Here is a 17,842-nt window from a genome sequence, read left to right as displayed (position 1 = left end):
AACTAACATTGTCAAATTTCGATTCCCGGACCAAAGAAATGAACTTGTACCAATGACTGTAGACACTGTAGAATTATGTCAAACAACATCTATTAAATTTCTAGGAGTATTTGTTAATGAAGATTCAACATGGAATACTCATCTAGAATACATTAATACTAAACTCAGTTCACTGTGCAGGGAAGCTGTCATGTCCTTATATTATAGCAAGGTTTTTTCAATAATAAACTATGGTGTTATATTTTGGAGGAATTCGAGAATAAGTGCTAGTACATTCCGAATACAGAAAAAAAAATATTAGAATAATGTTTAGTATGCCTGAACGATTCTCATGTAAAAATGTTTTTAAAAAATATAAATTATTGACATTACCTAGTTTATATATATATCGCACAATTATGTATGTAATCGAACACAAGGATCTATTTACATTAGCTAATACGATTCACTCATACAATACTAGGCAGAATTGTAATATGTATATTATCCATCAGAACTATGCAAATTTTAGCAAAACTGTATATATGAATTGTATAAAATTATATAACAAATTACCAACAAAGTATAAAGACATTAACGAAAAACGGATATTCTGAAATACTCTGTTAGAATTATTGTTAGAAAAAAGCTATTACTCTGTGGAAACATATCTTACTGATAACATATAGAGAATGTAAACCATATCTGACAACTGCAATGCTTAATTGGGGATTGTCCTCATATTGTAAGCTATGAACAGGCAAATAAATATGAATATGAATATGAACATGTGTACTAATGTGCCCCAACCGAACTTCAGGATCGTTAATTCCTATAACTGAAAAATTACTCCACGCAGGGCAATTGAACATAAATGAAATTATTTGTAAAGAATTACACTTTCATGCAGCATACATAAGTTTTCAAAAATCCAGTGCTTATTACAAATATGAGCTTACAAAGACATAAGTGAAAACTTACGTTTACTCTAAGAAATCAGTTTTTTTTTCTGCACATAGAAAAGAACGTTGCGTCCATTCATCAACTGTGCCTCACGATGTTCGTTTGTCACCAATGTTGCCACCACCAAACTGTTGTCCATTTCTCTCTTCACAGTGGAAAAATATATACCTCGTATCTATGTGCCCCGTGTACCAATGTCCCCCCTCTCCCCTATAGCTATGATTGGTTGTTTAAGATCATTGATGGAAAGTTGTTCTTGGTGCAATCTCATTAGTTATCACCTTCAATCACTGTCGAAAATTTCTTTGACAAGTTTCTTTTAATTTTTCGATCGCGGTTTGAATTTTTTAAAATTTTTTAGTTTAATAATATTTGAACCTTAGAACTGTACTTACGATTGATAACGTTATTGGTGTAAAGTTATTATTACTACAATTTGATTGATTGATCACTTTCAAATATTTGTTTAGTTTTATCGAATTTTAAAATTTTTTGCTTTAAATATTTAGTTTTAAAAATTTTCCACAGTTTTTGATGTTTTCAAAGTTTTAGTTTGAAAATTTTTGAAACTTAGGATTGTAGATAGAACTCATAGTTTAAGGTAATCGATGGAGAAGTTAGAACGTGCATGTTTAGTTTGAAATTTCTTGAACCTTTAGAACTGTAGTTCATTGATGGAAAAAATATTACCTGAAATCTGATAGGTAATTATTAAATCCTGTTACTATGTAATAATAACAATTTCATACTTTCAACTTTGGTCACGTATCATAATTTATGGTCATTGTTTGAAAGTTATTCTTGGTGCAATCTGATTAGCTGATCACTTTCAAATCTCTGTTTATTTTTTTCAAGTTTTCTTGAATTTTTTTTTTTTGTTTAAAAAATTGCATATCACTGTTTAAAATTTTTAGTTTAAAAATTTTCAGTTTGAAGATTTTTAGTTTGAAAATTCTTGTCTGAGAATTTTACTTTGAAATTTCTTGCACTCATTGAAAAGATTAAAAACCTAACAAAGAGAGCCATTTCTAAAGAGTTGAAAGGGTTTAGTTTTTTAAAAAATCTGGCAACACTAAACTAATATTTTACTTAACAGAACTGAAAACTGTGCGTTAAAAGAAAATCGCTCACAATCTTTCAGAATCCTTGCTGATAGCTACTTGTTGTAGTTTCCTGTAGTGAATGTGGCCAAAATTGAGAATGGGTACATGATTCAAATGTAAAGTTGGACGATTGCTTCGATACGTGGCAGTAATATGCCTTGAGTTACGCTTAATGACCATAGGTGGCAGAGGGTTGCTGGAAGAATGACGAACGCGGAAGTGTCACTATCAAGATGGCCGTTCCACTGTCCAGATGCACCGCGTTAGAACAGCGTTCGGTGATCCGGTTTTTGAGCAGTGAAGGTGTGAAACCAACTGAAATTCATCGCAGGATGATAGAAAAGTATGGTGTTCGTGTTTGTCTCTACAGAGCAAGTATGCGAGTGGTGTAGGAAGTTTAAAAGTGGCGTAACATATGTGAAGGATGCTCCTCGATCTGGACAGACTCATCGTGTATTGACTGATGAAAACATTCCGTTAGTGGAACAGCTTGTAGAAGAAAACAGCCGTATTACGCTGAAAGAAATCTCCACAATCATGAATGATAGCTTTGGTTCAGTTCAACACATTGTGCCTAATGTTCTGCATTTCAATAAGGTGTCTGCGAGATGGATCTTACGTCAGTTAACTGCTGAATTGAAAAGTCGAGAATTGTGAAGAACTTTTGCGTCGTTTCAACGCCGAGGGTGATGCATTTCTGGACAGGATTGGTATAGGAGATGAGACCTATCATCAACCAGAAACCAAAAAAGCGAGCAAGGCGTGGCAGCATAGCTCTTCGCCAAAACGAAAAAAAAAATCCGCATTCAACCATCAGCAGGAAAGGTCATGCTCTCTCTCTCTCTCTGTCTCTCTTCTGGGATGTAAAGGGAGACATTTTGGAACAGTACATGGAAAAAGAAGTGACAGTAACCAATGTCTCGTATTCAAACCTGCTGAAAAATCAACTTCGCCCTGCAATCATGCGTAAACGACGAAGACTTCTGTTCTCAGGTGTTCTCCTATTTCATGACAACGCCCGACCGCATACTGCCGGTTTGACCGTTGAGACTATCGATGACATCAAATTTGAGTATCTCATTTATCCACCCTATTCATCAGACCTTGCCCTAGTGACCTTCATGTGTTTGGACCTCTCAAAGAAGTGATGGGAGGCAAGCATTTCAATAGTGATGAAGAGGTGAAAAATGCTGTGCACGAGTGGCTACAATCTCAACAAAAAGAATTCTTCCAAGTGGTATCCATGTACTTTCGAAGCGATTGAATACTTGCATTCAACGTCAAGGGCAGTGCTTAAAGTGACATCAAATGAGGTGACGGTATGGAACAAATATGACTACTTAGAGCAGTAATTTTGACAGAACCCTAAAAAGTATCTCTACTCCTGACATTTTTGCACCGTTTTTGACGTGAAAATCAATAGAAAGAGAATGAATGAGTGAGTGAGGACCAGTGGCGGCTAATGTTAGTGTTGCAGCGTTGTGCAACGACCAAAGTATTTCAAGAAAAAAAAATTATTATCAATAGTAGTAAAGAACAGAAAAAATACTTTTTAATACTTGCATATATGTACTTTAAATAACATTTTTTACTTCTGTAACTGTCCGTTCCGTTAATCCGTTTAAAAAAGCGAAAAATAATCCGTCACAGAGTCCCTAATTTATATTGTGTTGCAGCGAGCATACAACGACCAGATTCCTTCAGCGCGGCAATTGGAGCAAATGTTAAGTCTCTTTTCCCCTATCTCAGAAGTTAAAGATACTGGTCGTTGCAGTGCTTCTGCAACACAGCACGGTTTCCAGTGAAGGAGAAGGTTTTTCACGCTAAATAAGATTTCTGAATTTTCTTTCACTAGTAATTAACAAATGGAATTTGTTTTCATGCATTCATATTTTTAAATTACGGGACCATACTGAAGCAAATCAATATAATGACAATTAAAGAAAACGTGATTGCAGAATTACAAAAAAAAAAAAAAAAGAAAAGAAAAGAAAAGAAAGAAAGAAAATATCTAGTACAGGAGAAAACAAATGAAAGTAGACCCGCATTTACAAGTTAATTCTTAGCTTATATTGATAATGAAGGTTTCTTCTACAGCAATTTGTGAAATATTAAATAGGTCAGTATGTAGGATCGCTCCCCCTCCCCCTCTATGGATTGTATTTTAGTATAAACATATTTCTTTTATAAAATAAGTATATTTTATACTCTTGATAATTTCCACATAAAACTGTATGACGGGGAACGCCAAATTGAATTTAGGACTAGTTAGCAATGCTCAGAGGCGTAGCCACGAGGGGGTCCACCGGGTCCGGACCTCCCAAAAATTTCGAAACTTGACTAACATTTTTAGACTTTCTTAACGAACTATACTTGTTTAACAGAGAAATGATTGATGTAGGCTAAATATTTTATTTTACGCCTCATCATGTACTCTTTTTTTTTCTTATAAAAATAATCGTTCTATCATTTTTTCTAAAAATTTAGGTGATAGTAAGTACGAATTACTTATCGTCTTTTTGGGTGCAGTATAAGACAGATTTCATATTATGTAGACGTATTGGACTTCCCTTAAATACTTTGGACCCCTCCCAGTTAACATTTCTGGGTGTAGAACTGGCAGTGCTGTTTGTTTTGATGTTCTTTGATTTTTGTTACATGCTTCTGTTACATGCTGATCCTTCATCTGGTGGGTTTCGAGGTTTCCTTTCCAGAACATATCACATTGGTAAGCATTGTTTCGCCTCATATGGAAGTATATTGTGTTCATCGTGCATTGCGTAACAACCAAGACGGATGATTTGGAATGAAGTATTTTTTTTTTCTTTTACGCACATGTGTGTGTGTTGATGTATGAATATGTGGCATTCGGAATTCATATCCCAGTACCTATTTTGTATCAGCTGTTTTGGTTTTTAATTATTAAATTTTATTTTATTGTGTGTGCTTTAATTCTGTAAATAACCTACAAATTCTTGATGAATTGTATATCATGACTTCTGTAAATAACTTACAAAAAACATTGACCAGCTTTCAACTGAGGAAAAATTTGCAATTAAGGCTTAGACAAAACAAGCAAAGGGCAATTCAGGAGAGTGTTCGAAAAAAAAAATCCAGTTTAAATTTACAGGATATCTTATGGCAGTAGTGTTGTTTGCACCAGATACATTTCCTCAATTTATTTTAAATTTTCCTGGATAAAGTGTAAATAAAGTGTGTTCAATGTATACTTTTTATAACACTAATCTCTGCTACGAACTCTCTTCAGTCAACGCTGAAGAGGAATTCGGATCACTATCAGGGACTGAGTTTAGTAGAATGAATCGTTCGCAATAATCTAGAAAAAATATTTAGTGAATCTACAAAGCTTCTGAAATTAATATTCACTGTACCTATGGCGTCAGCAAAAGACGAAAAGCTTTTTTCCACATTTGAAAGAATTGACACTTTCAGGGAATTGAATGTCCCAAGAAAGGTTATCACCATTGGTTATGCTTTCTATCGAAAAAGACCTGATAATAAGAATACCACAGTTCAACCAGCATGTATTAGACAGATTTGCTCCAATCAAAGAGAGGAGAATGAACTTACAAATTAATTAAGGTGATTAATCGGATAAAATGTTCTGCATTTTTTATTTTTTAAAAACAGAATTTTATTTAATTTAACATGTCACATAGCATTTGCATCTAAAGTTATGCTGATTAGTCAATCAGTCAACTTTATATCTTCTGTCTGTTATCGTTCGTACTGCAACATCTGAAACCACAATCCACCGGTCGCCACTGGTGAGGACTAATATGTAAATGTTATACTCCCCATTATCATCAGCCTAATATTCAATGATTATTGTTTTCAGTTTTATTCCATTGTATTGCATTGTATTGTAATCCGCTAGTATTTAATGATTTTTTCCAATTTTATTTTCATTTTCGAAAGCTTCTTCTGGTCTCGTTTTGTATCGTGGTCAACACTAATTTTCTTATACCAGACTTAGAGATCTGCACGAGCCTCAATTTTTAGCCCGGGCCCGGCCTGTGATTTTACAATGTGAGACCCGACCCGAGTCCGAAATATGTTTTAGCATTTAGGCCAAAACTTGTGTAATAATCAAATGAACCCGAATTACAGAAACTTAATAATTAACGCAAAATTGTATTTTTATTTAGAGCAATTCGAGGTGTAATTTTCCAGTTGTGCTTTGAAAGTTCTCCAGAAAGAATGGTGCAATATATGTCATTAGGCCCGAGAAATATGGTAGTATATTTAAAAATTCAATGCCCGAGCCCTTGCAGACCTCTAACCAGACTGTCCCGGAAGTCCTGCACCATCAGCACACTGACCTGCATGAGGTAAACTTTGGAAGGATACGTGGCGCCACCAGTGAAAACTGTTGGCAGGCATAGAGGATAGGTTCGTGGGATCAAATGAAGGCAAATACTGCGTTTATAGCGAGGGTTCCTGTAAACCCAAATGGGCAGGCAACATGAGGACTAAATTTCAACTCGAGCTGTGCTACGATTTTTATGGAAAAAAGGACTAACTGCAAAAGCTGTAGCGAAGGAAAGGAGACCGTACAAAAAGCATTGCATTTCCTCGTCTGTCCGATTTGGATGTTTTTTGGATATGTTGTAGCTGAGGACCTACCGGGAAATTGTTTATATAGGGTCAACTCCCTATGACCAACCCTGTGCCCTCCAGAGATCACCAAAGGTCACACAACGGGTGTTGGTAGAATTTGTTCAAACTTGGCATACAAAAAAAAAAAAAATAGTTGTGTGTTATACTGGGGTAGGCAAATCAGGATAGTTCACGTAACGATGTGACTTTTGGTGACCTCTGGAGGTCACAAGGTTGGTCATAGGGATTTGGCTCCATGTAAACAATTGACCGGAGGTCCTCAGCTAAAACATATCCAAAAATCACGCAAATCGGACAGACAAGGAAATGCAATGCTTTTTGTACGGCGTTCTTTGCCGTTTATAACACTGACAGCAAAATAGAGCAGAACAAAGAAATACTGGATCGATCGACAGCTACCCGTTGGTTCATAAAATTTACTTCGGGTGATTTAAGCCTTGCGGACAAGTCCCGTAAGGGTAGATCTCCGATGGATATTAACGGCCCTCTGCAAGATGCTGTGAGTGCTGAACCACAAACGAGTACGTGTGTGTTAGGAAGAGTAGTTTGAACATCCAAATCGACAGGAAACCGTCGATTGCATGCCATGCATTACGTCAATAAACTGCCCCGACAAAGTCCCCATGAGCTGACAGAGGAGCAGGCCCAGCTCGGAGTGGCAATTTGCTAGAATTTGTTTTAAAAAATCCGCGTGATCTTCGTTTCTGGTGTAGAATTGTGACAGGAGATAAGTGGGTGTTTTTGGAAAACCCTCACACACGTAAACAGTGGGCGAAAAGAGGACAGGAACCCTTGGACAATGTGAAACAAGACAGATATGGAAAAAAAACTCATGCTGTGTGTTTGGAGGTGTATTGACGGGATAATTCATTTTGAGTTTGTTCCAGAGGGTCGTGCTGTAACAGGTGAACTGTATTCTGAACAATTACGCCGAGTGTATGCCATTCTGAACGAGAAATATCCGGCATTAACAAGAGGAAGAGCTTATTGCGCAAATTGACAATGCTCTGAGTCATCGGTCTCTAAGTGTGACCAACACTCTGGCTGAACTTAACGTGTTTGAGTTGTTACCTCATCCTGTCTATAGTCCAGATGTTGCACCCTCAGATTGTTATTTGTTTCGCTTTCTCTCTCTCTCTCTCTCTCTCTCTCTCTCTCTCTCATTTCGTGTGTGGTCTCTGCTATTCAATTCATATGATGAAGCGCATGCTGCCTGTCGCGAGTTTTTCAATTCTAAATCTTCCAACTGGTATCGCCATCAGATTGAACTGTTGTCCCGAACATGGGTGAAGGTCATCGAACATGATGCCTGTATTTTTCTAAGTAAAAGTTTGTCTTTGTTTCTAATATTAGTGTTTCTTTTTCCTTCATGTATGATGCAGAGCTTTTGGGACAATCTGGTAATTGTAAACACAGAAGTCCAGATGATGTTAAAATAATTCTTTTGAATTTAAAGAAGAGTCCTGTCAATGACAGAGGAGGATCCAGATTAAACATTTTAGGCGGGCGGTACGGTAGTTAAATTTTCTTGAAGGGGAGTGGATTGCTCGCCCAAATGTTGAAAAAATCAAGAGCACAAATTCTGACATTGAATAGGGTGATAGGGAACTGCTACTTCTTTCGAAGCAGCAGAACAAACTATTTCACAGTACAAACATATTTGTTGACTCGATGCTAACGTCGTACTCATTTCTATTTGTAAAATCTTTTCTTTTCTGCACGTAAATTACAATTTAAATGTGATTTTTACCGGTGTGCCATACCGGCCGATTTTCGAACTTTCGGATGCATAACCGGCTCATACCGGCTCACTTTAAGCACTGGTCAAGGGAACTACGTTGAAAAATAAGAGGTAAAATTTCCTTTCCATTGTTACATTCTAAAATGTATTTCACTTTTTTAAGTTTTTCATTTTGATCCTTCCTCGTATAACCATAATTTTACTATTCGAGCATTATATACTGAGATACCCCCTCGTTTCTGTCCCAATGTTACCCCTCCAATTGTGATAACTTCGGGAAAAGTCGTGGTTTCAGAGAAATATGCATTGGAAACCTGAAACGTACCAATGTTGCGCTTCTAAAGAATATGATCATTATTAATCATGTTTTCAATAACCCTGTTCAGAATATTTGTTTGGGAGAAAAGTTATTTTTAAAGAGTTTCAGCATCTTTGAGAAATAAATACAAAAGAACACAAATTACCTCCCATTGAACAAATCAAAAATAATTGAACCTAAGTCCCTGGCTATTTGAAGCGATCGCAAAGCGCATTTATTGCTCCTGCGTATGCTTGAAATACGCTGACCATGTATTTAAATCTGAGCGGCTAAACATGAACGCGAAAGCAATAAAATCGCTGAAAAATCGTCGGCTCGAGCGTATTTGGTGCAGGTCGGAACAATAGACCGCCTGCTGTTTAAAAGATTTCAAAAGGAAGGACAGAAAGGAAAGACGTGTTGCCAGGCAAGGGGATTGTAGCAAAAAACAGCTGCTTGGAAGACGCTTTGTGCAGAGAATGGAACTCTGCTATTATAAAGTATGTGTGTGTATAACAAAAGAAAATTCACAAAAATAGAAGGAAATTCCGAAAAATTAGCTAATCACAGAAAAATCTATGTAATACAATAGGGTGATTTCTCGTGATACACTTGATTGACAGTTAGCTGATGCCATGGTAATCTATAAGCAAAATATTTGGCTTTAGGCAAAAGATGAAACAACGAAATAACTTGAATTTGAGCCCCTATCTCCGAAGCTCGAACTCCACCCCCAAACAGATAACCACAAGTGTAATCACAAAGAGAAATTTTCAGTTGTGTTTGAAAACGTGTCCTGTGTATATATCCAGTCATGGTTAGTGTGTTTAACACAGAGGTGTTTATAATCGAATTACAAAATAGGCCATGCCTATATGATTTAAGAGATCCGAACTGCATGAATCGTGACTTAAAAATAAAAATGTGGAGAGAAGTGGCTGCGATATTTGTTCCAGACTGGGAGGGAATGGAACGGAATTCTCAGAATGAAGAAGGTAAGAATATTCTTATTTTATGATTTCATTTAATACTGTTAAGTAGAGCTACATCGAGCCAAATTGATGTTCACTATGAATAATAATAATAATAATAATAATAATAATAATAATAATAATAATAATAATAATAAATACTTTGTTAAAGTTGTGCCAACTTCCAATATACCTAATATATACCAAACCTTAAGGCGCAACAGTCCGAAAGGGCCAGGGTCGCCTATGCGTCTATTTATGGGGTGGATGATGGAACAATTGCCCTTAGATGGTCTAAGCCATAGATGTTTGCACAGTAGAAAGGCGGAAAATGCCACCTCTAATAGTTTGGTACTTAGGTATATCGAAAATGTTTTAAACAGCAAAGACCATAATTTTAAATTGGGATTCAATACATCTTATTCTCTTTCCAGTCTTTGAAATGACCGAAAAACTACGTTGCCAAATTATTTCGAAATTTAGTTTTGTAAAACAAACACATAATGTTTCAGTTTCCAGACATTTCTTTCCATGCAGCTTAGAAATATTCCTGGGAAAGATATGTTTATTTTATTTTATTTATTTATTTTAACTGTAACTGCTCGTGTTTTATCAACTTTGTTCTGAAACTGAAAATAAGGTGCTAAAATTGGTAGAGAGTAGGAATTTCAGAAGAAGCCAGAATCATGAGAGGAAAAAAATTAAAAGATTAAACCAGAGAATTGGTTAAAAATATCATGATGCAAATTTTATACTTGGTGGCTTGGAATTTAGCGGTCCTTTCAGCACCGAAGCTATACAAGATGTGAACCTACAGTTTAAGGTGGAATCTAAACTACCTTTAGGCGCTGAAACTTTTCAATGCGTCTCCCACAGGATTCGAATCCGGAACCCCATTCTCCAAAGGCACGTGCATAGCTAGTAAAGTATAAAGTAGTGTAAATGTTGGAATTTATTGATTGGGGTCTAATATTTGTTTTCGATACAGAGGATATCTTTAAAAAAATGCCTCTTGCTCCGTCTCTTTCGACTATATCAGCGAGGCTACATCAGACGTGAACTACAGCTTAACGTGGGACCCTAACCACATAACCTCTTGCCTAGAATCGAATCCAGGTCTACCACTTCTGGCGCGGGAAATGAAAAGAAAAGACCTGGAAACCCTGACTGGCTCATAGTATGATTTACAACTTTGGTGAAACTAAAATTACCGTGTAGCCACTTAGGCCGCGTTCGCTGTGGGGGGTAACGCTTTGTCGACTAGCCTAGTACTAAGAGAGTACATTGAAGTAAGAATTTTGAAAGAAAAAGTCGTGCAATACAAATAAAAAAATTGAAACACAGAAAAAATTGTCCTAAATGCACACAATAAAAGATTAAGTAGATAAATATTTGGCACACAAAACCAACTTGTTCATACCGAAGATTTTTCGACAACCTCTTTGTGTGTGAGGATTTATTACTTAAAAATTGAAAACCTGAATTGCATAACATCCCAAGTCCACTCTGTTTCTTCGTATTTTACGGTTTTTTTATGTTAGCATCTATGTTTTAAGAGCTCATAATAGGATAATCCAAATCAAAACCTTTTTAAAAAAATACAAAAAAAAAAAATCAGCTAAACAGAATAGCATGCCAAGTACAGTATAATCTTCTTGTCTTTCATCTAAAATCACACAAGTACTCCGGTGGACTTGGGATGCTCTGCAATTCAGATCTTCAATTCCATCTACAAGCAGCTACTGAAAAGTTCATAGCCCTATCCAGAAAGGGCGCACATGAAATTTTAGTTATTCTACATACTTCCCCCGAAGTTCAGTACACTTCCTTGCACGGTGCATCAATTTTTGCAGAACACTTTTAAAAAAAGAAATCTTACGACTGGTCCTCACACCACTCTTTCGTAGTACTAATCATCTCCATGTCAGATCCAAAGTGTCGTTTTTTCAACTGGTACCGTATTTGATTTTGGAGAACAACGCAGGAGTGTGCGATAATTAATGTCACTGTCAGATGATCATTTTTATTTTCATCTGATAAAGATGTTTTCCTCTTGAAATATTATGACTGTTCTTACGCAAAAATACACACACTTGTCGTGTCCAATATAAGCTAACGAACCTAAAAATGGCACTACATATTAGAAAAAGTACCACCACTACAGAGTTTTCAGTTTCTAAGATATCTGCCTAGACAAATCGTTGAGTCCCTTCCAAAATTTGCAATAGCATGGTAGCTTACATTTGTAACGAGCACTAGTAAAACCACTGAGATGAATTATATTCAATACTAATATAACTAACTAGTCAATATAACTTATATATATATATTAGAGATGCAAATAACCACTCACCCACTCGTCCGGGGCGGGTGGTTCATTGATGCGGGCGAGTTTTTAATATTACTATTAAAATATCTAAAATACCGAAAGTAAGTAAATGATTCCCAATACGGGATGTGGGCTAGTAAAATTCTGTTGCTTATTTGTATTCTCTCTCTCTCTCTCTCTCTCTCTATATATATATATATATATATATATATATATATATATATATATATATATATATATATATATATATATATATATATATATATATCGCACTGAGAGGAGAGAATACGTTTCATTTTGGACATAAAGGGGTGAATTTGGATTTAAACGGCATCGGAAGTGTCACTGTTCGTCTCAGCGACCCCCCAAAACCATGGATTCGGCACTAATATTGGTCACTTTCGATCATTTTTAAATATCTCCCCCTCCTCCTTCCCTAAGTTGCACTCCTCTGTTGTACCGTCAAAGTGAAATGATAAATACCAGGCCCGAACCTCATCTATGTTGAAAATTTGATCGAAATCGGTCGGGTTGTTCAAGAGATATGTAGTTACAAATAGTCACTTTCATTCTATTGAAACCTTAAGGTTTTATTTTTTTAATTTATTTTTTTATTTTTTTATTTATTTATTTATTTTTTTTTAGATCTGTTGTAATATAATGAGTATTGTTTCTTCCCTACACGAATTCTTTAAATCATTTCTCAAACTATATGTTTCAATTAGGGATGGCCAATTCCGGAATTTTTACTTTCCGGAATCCGGAAAGTAAAATCGGAAAATTCCGGAATTCGGAAAAAATCCGGATTTCGGAAAAATTCCGGAATTCGGAAACATTCCGGAATTCGGAAAAATTCCGGATTTCGGAAAAAATCCGGAATTTAGAAAAAATCCGGAATTCGGAAAAATTCCGGAATTTAGAAAAAATCCGGAATTCGAAAAAATTCCGGAATTTAGAAAAATTCCGGATTTCGGAAAAAATCCGGAATTCGGAAAAAATCCGGATTTCGGAAAAATTCCGGAATTCGGAAAAATTATTTTTTTCTTTTTGTAATCCTAAGAATTTTGTTCAAACGCAAACGAACAAATTTCCTTTTTGTAATCCTAAGAATGTATATCTATGATGCAAGTTAAGCTGAAACTTATATCCTAAAGTATACACTACTCAATCTTCCCATGGTTAATGAGATGTAGTCCAAAAGTACGATGTACTTCTAATATTTAATTTTTGTTTTACTGTGATATTGTCCAGAGGTAAGACATATATCACACTGAGATAAACAACTTGACATAATGAAGATGTTATCATACGTAGTTTTCCAGAAAATCGTGAGAAACTAATTTTTGTGAAGTTAAAGTATGCGTCGCTTGTTGCCAGTGGGATGCAATTGATAACTTTTATGCTGGAATAGTCTTATTATTATTATTATTATTATTATTATTATTATTATTATTATTATTATTATTATTATTATTATTATTATTATTATTATTATTAATCGTTTATGTACTGTAAAAGAAAAATGTGAACCGTTAAGTAGTAGCTAGATTTTATCTGTTGTTTTTTGATATCTTCTAACAGTAATAACAAACTGCTTGTAAATACGCAATGATTATCAAGGACAATGGCATATTAATGTAAGGACTACTCTGCAGACTAGCAATGAACAATAACAGATAAACAATAGTTGCAAAAAAAAAAAAAGTAACTAACTTGGGCACGTCAGAATGTTCGCGAGAATATAGGGACGCATTGAGACTAGCAAAGAGCGTGCTATTATCATTACTCAAAGGGCCGTACGATGGAGGCATTAATGTTAATGGCACTAATGAGCACTTACTTGCTCTAACGGTTAACCTCATTTTTGAGATGATTCTTAGAAGTGGACGTGTTGGCATGCAGTTAGAAGACCTATATCCATTATTTAAAAAGCACACGTTATCTGTGAAGTACTAACGATTTGCGTCACTATCGAACACTAACGTAGCACTAGCGACGTTTAAAGTCGAAATGGAGTCTGACATAAGTGGCTTGTCAATTTCACGGACATTATATTTTCCTTGAATGAGAGAATTTTGCGCCCAGGAAATTTGCGCCCTACCACAAAAATAGGAAAAAATGCGCTCGCAATATATTTGCACTGGGATGTTTGCGCCCTACCCCAAAAAGAGGGGAAAATGCGCCGGCTATATATTTGCACTGGGATGTTAGTGGCCTACAATTCAACTTATTTTTGTATTGTGTAAAGTAACTTCCACTCACACTTGAACTAGGCTTGCCTATCATCGTCTCAGTGAGTTACTCCATCCGTTATAATATTCCGAACAAATGAAAAAAATACAATTTTAGTTCACTAAAGGGCAATCCATACAAATACAATTTTTCATTATACTAAAAAATTTACAAAAAAGTATAAATGACTGATATATAATTATTAATATAATCAAAGAGTATAATTTAATCTACGAAAGGCTGTTTGGCTCTACCCAGATATCTGTTCACAATCCTTGCGAGTTGTTTGGCTTTTCAGGACACAAAATATAGAAAAGAAAATGTAAAGTGAATGTAAAATCAGTTCAGTAATATTATCAAGAAAACTATGTACAGTGTGTTTACTTGCTGGAATTCAAACACACAATTGCGTTCAGTCGTTCTTTCAGAAAAAAAATTTCCGGGGGGCACACTTAGTATTCCGGAGGGGGGTCACTGCTGGTACTATTCTATTTATTATTATATTATAGACGTATTATTTTGGTCTCCTCCGAGGGGGCACTCTGAGAGCTCTGGGGAGGCCAGTGTTCCCCCAAAATCATCTCTGGAAGAAGCAGTGATTGCGTTGATCCGTTGTGTTCTTTTGGCTTATATTGAAGTTTATTCTCCCCTTATATAGCCACAATGAAAATAAATCACAAATGGCATGGTTGTGGGGGGAGGATTGTTTATGCTGTAATGTCAACCCCTCCGAGCAAATGCGTAAGCTCCAATAGGTTCTTTTATTTCGCAGGGCTCAACTTCCCGGTGGAGGTACATCGCAGGCGCAATTTTCCCTGTTCTTGAGGTAGGGCGCAAATTTCCCAGACGCAAAATTCTCGACACCGTTCGAATGACCTCGGAAAACTATATCTTTTTCAATACTTTTTTATATTCTTTTACTCGAGATTTTTCATAGCTTCTTATTAAAATACTTACTAATATATCCTCATTTTATTGTCCTAACCAATCAATATGGGTATGTTGTCAGTAAAATATTTAGATTGATCGAGCCTCTGGTGTGTAACCACAGTATTTCATATCATCCCCCCATTAGAAATCTTGGCTAAACGAACCAATATATGTTGCCAATAAAATAGTTTAGAATGATTGAGCCCCTGGTAAATAACCACAGCATTTCGTGACAGACCCGCCCCCCTTCCTATTACCATATTCTAGCTATATGCCTGACTCAGCTAATTCTCTACATTCTTTACCAAGCACACATTTTCTAAAGCGGAAAATGCTCTCTAAATACCTAAGCTCATTATTTTCAGCAGATGCACAAATTGGGTAACATTCTATCTACATGAATGTTATATATATGTCGATTACTGGAAACCGCTTCTCGCTATCTATTACCATATTTACTATATAATGATTAACGTTAAAACCGGAAATGGTTGATTTGTACCGCTTCCGGTTTGAATATTACATTTATCAGGGAACTCGATTCTTAACTATTGACTCTGTACATCATGGCCAAAATTGATTGGTAATCCATCAGATAGTTCTTGAGACTGTTTGCTTCACTGACGGACAGAATGAATATATGGCTATAGAGTTTTGATAAACTAAATTCGTTAATGAGTGATGATGGAACAAATATAAGAAAAGTAGGCCTTCCACCGGGAAAATTTTCGAACACAAAATTAGCCATCGAAAACCCACATGTCCTGGGTTAGAATACCATAGATGAAAACTCTACCACTGAGTCATCAATCACCCGCTTATTAGTTTTATTAATTATTATATTAATATAAATTAATGAATGCCTGCTTATGTTAATTATTGAACAATTACATTGTACACTTCGTAAAGTCAAAAATTATAAATTTGTATTTACTGTACATACAGTGAGCGCAGAAAGTGTTCGTACACCTATGCTATTGAAACGAGAATGCCTGCGAAAAAGAAACAGAAAATTTAAGAAGAGTAATAACACACACAATATGAATAATGAAAACTAAGCTTTATGAATATATCAATAAGGAACCACAAAGACAAGTTTAATGGTCAGAAAGTAAATAAATTTCGTAGAAAGTGTATAGAGTAGACGCAAAAAGTGATCGTACACCTGACGTACGAATACGAAACAAAGATACCACAACTGGGGTTCACTAGTATTCACCTGAGTATACACCTCTGTATAGCATGACGAGTAACAGAATGAGTTTAGTTGTGAATAGAAGTGAAAAAACTGCACGGTGGGCTGTCAAAGTGGGAAGCAACCGAACAGAAACAAATGAGGAGACAAGAAAAGTAATTATTAAATTGCATAAGAAGGGTGTCTTTGAGAAAGATAGCAAACCTTGCAGACAGGCCTCGTTCAACAGTACAAACAATAATTGCGATGTATAATGTTTCTATCACTCTGCGGGAAAAAAAAAAAAAAAAAAAAAAAACTGGAAGACCAAGAGTGTTGAGTGAACAAGATAAACGTTACATTATTAGGGAAAGAAAAAAGGTTCCGAAAAGTAGTGCTGTGCAATTGGCAACGGATCTGGAAACACGCGGTGTTAAAGTATCAGCCAGTACAGTGCGGAATATTTGCAAGGTATCATGGTCAGATAGCCAGGAAAATGTTCTGGGTGAACAAGACAAATCGTATAAAGAGACTAAAGTTTGAAAAAGAGTATAAAGATAAGGGATCAGGCTTCTTTCTGGAATAGGGTCATATTTTCGGACGAAAGTAAATTTAACTTTATCGAGTCCAATGGGAGGCGTATTGTATGGCGCAAGGTGAATACAGAGATGAATCCTCAAAATCTCGTCCCTAAAGTAAGACACGGAGGAGGGTCCGTGCTCGTCTGGGGTTGTATGAGTGCCTCAGGAGTGGGTCGTCTCCACCTTATCGATGGAGTGATGATCCACAAAGTGTATATTAACATATTAAAGGAAAATCTCCATACTAGTGCGCAGAAGATGGTTCTTGAAAACAGTTTATTGTTCAGCAAGACAACGACTCCAAACATACAGCGGAAAATACTCGATTGTGGCTACTCTATAATACCTTGAAACAGCTTCGCACACCTCCCCAATCCCCAGATATGAACCCCATAGAACATCTATGGTCTGTTCTGGAGACAACAATCAGAAGGCACAGCTTCTCTACTCAGGGCCGGCGCTAGCAATTTTGCCGCCTTGGGCGGTGCTTTCACATGCCGCCCCTTTAATCCGCAAACCTTATTTTGACAGATAACGTTCAAGTGTCATTTAAAAACATGTATAAAATGGAAAAGTAAACAAAAAAAAAAAAAAAGAACTACCTTTCTGGAATGTTCACGTAATATTTAAACGACTCTATACTGACACAATATTCAGTATGCTCGATTTCGCTGTATATCTGTAATATAGAGCAGCGCATACAGAAAATAAAATTTTAAAAATATACTTTAATCATGACTAAGAATTTTAATTTTTAGGCTTATTTTATATCAAAAGGCGTTTTCAACAGAGTATGGAGCAAGAAGATAATACAGTAAATCAGATATTATGGTAAATGTAAGTGATTAGCTTAAGCCTTATAATGTACTAAAACACAATAGACATACATAAATTTAACAT

The sequence above is a fragment of the Thermobia domestica genome, chromosome 8 (assembly GCF_964235325.1).
Source record: "Thermobia domestica chromosome 8, izTheDome1.hap1.1, whole genome shotgun sequence".
Lineage (NCBI taxonomy): Eukaryota > Metazoa > Arthropoda > Insecta > Zygentoma > Lepismatidae > Thermobia > Thermobia domestica.
Note: the sequence above shows the minus strand (reverse complement) of the source record.